Here is a 1,447-nt window from a genome sequence, read left to right as displayed (position 1 = left end):
CTGGACAAGGGGTCTGCGACCCAGGGCAGGGGCAAAGCTTCCTGCCCCCAAACCCCCCCAGCCGCCCCAGCCCAGCTGCTCAGGGGCAGCCAGCACGTCTGGCTCGCAGGGCAGCTGCCCCGGGGCCAGGGCACTTTGTCCCGCGCTCCCGGCCCCACCAGCCCCTGCTGCAGCTCCGGGAGGAAAGCAGCCCCGGGGCAGCACCGCTGCCCCCACCCTGGCAGGAGGGCACCCGCCGCCATCGGGACGCGCCCGCAGCCCCGCCAGCCCCACTCACACCCACTCTCACCCGCCCCCTCGCTCCTGCTTTGATTCCACCCCGCTTCCAGGTCGGGGGTTTTCCACATGCTGCAGTCCGATTGGCTGACAGAGCCATCAGTCAAGACCATCCCCGCCGTCCTCCTCACACCAGCCAATAGGAGGCAGCATTGGGATGTTGCCAGGGAAAGGCTGCAGCTTCCTGTCCTTTTAGCCGGCTCTGCCCTTCCCCTCCCCTCCCCTCTCCCATCCCCCCCCCCCCCCCCCGTGGTGGGGCGCCATGTTGTGGGTGGCAGCGCGGGGCGTGGCAGGGCCTGGGGGAAGCCCGGCGCCGTGTGCCCGGGCAGTGCGGGGCCCTGGGGCCTGGCTGCTGCCCCGCAGGGGCTGGGCTCTGCTGCAGGGGCCCCACGGGGCTCCTGGCTGCCCTGTGCCCGGGGGCCGTGCCAGGTGCAGGGGAGCAGCTGGGGGCCGGTGCTGGTGCTGGCCCTGGCGCCGGTGCGGGGTCTCTGGGCATGGCCAGGGCGCTGGAACCACAGGCAGTCTCCTCCTGCCCCCGGGCAGGGCAGGGCAGGGCAGGGCCCTCTGGCCACTGGGGCCCCGGACCCTGCCCACAACAGCCCTGGGGCTCAGCTGCCCTCGCGCTGTGCCCAGCAGGGCTGGGCCATGGCCAGGCAGGGGCTGCTCTCTGCAGGGCTGGGCTTGGCCCCAGCATGTCGCTCCACAGGGCTGAGGAGCCCATGGGGGCACGGGGCAGCGATGGAGAGAGCAGCTCTGGGCCTGCCAATGGCTTAGGGCCCAGAGGTGGGCTGGGGTAGATGGCCCTGATGGACTTACCCCAGCATTGCCCACTGTGGCTTAAAGAAGAATGTTTGGGATCAGCCAGGGCTTATGGAGTGGCACTGGCACCCTGACCTGTTTCCAAGCTGCTCTCCCAAGCATGCTTTCTTCTGGCTGCAGAGGTTTGGCCCCCATTTGCAGGAGGACGGGGCTGTGACCATCTGAAAATGGCATCTCCTTGCCCAAAACATGCTCTGCCAAAATGAAGGCAGAAGAGGATCCATGGGGAAGGAACAGAGGTTCTCCCAAACAAGTAGACTACTAGGATTTATTACGAGGTGAAGGTTCCATTTCCAGCAAGGGCATTTCCAGAAGGCTCTTGAGAGCCCCACAGAACTGCAGGCCACCCCAG

This window comes from Dromaius novaehollandiae, unplaced genomic scaffold (assembly GCF_036370855.1).
Source record: "Dromaius novaehollandiae isolate bDroNov1 unplaced genomic scaffold, bDroNov1.hap1 HAP1_SCAFFOLD_27, whole genome shotgun sequence".
NCBI classification, from domain to species: Eukaryota; Metazoa; Chordata; class Aves; order Casuariiformes; family Dromaiidae; genus Dromaius; species Dromaius novaehollandiae.
Note: the sequence above shows the minus strand (reverse complement) of the source record.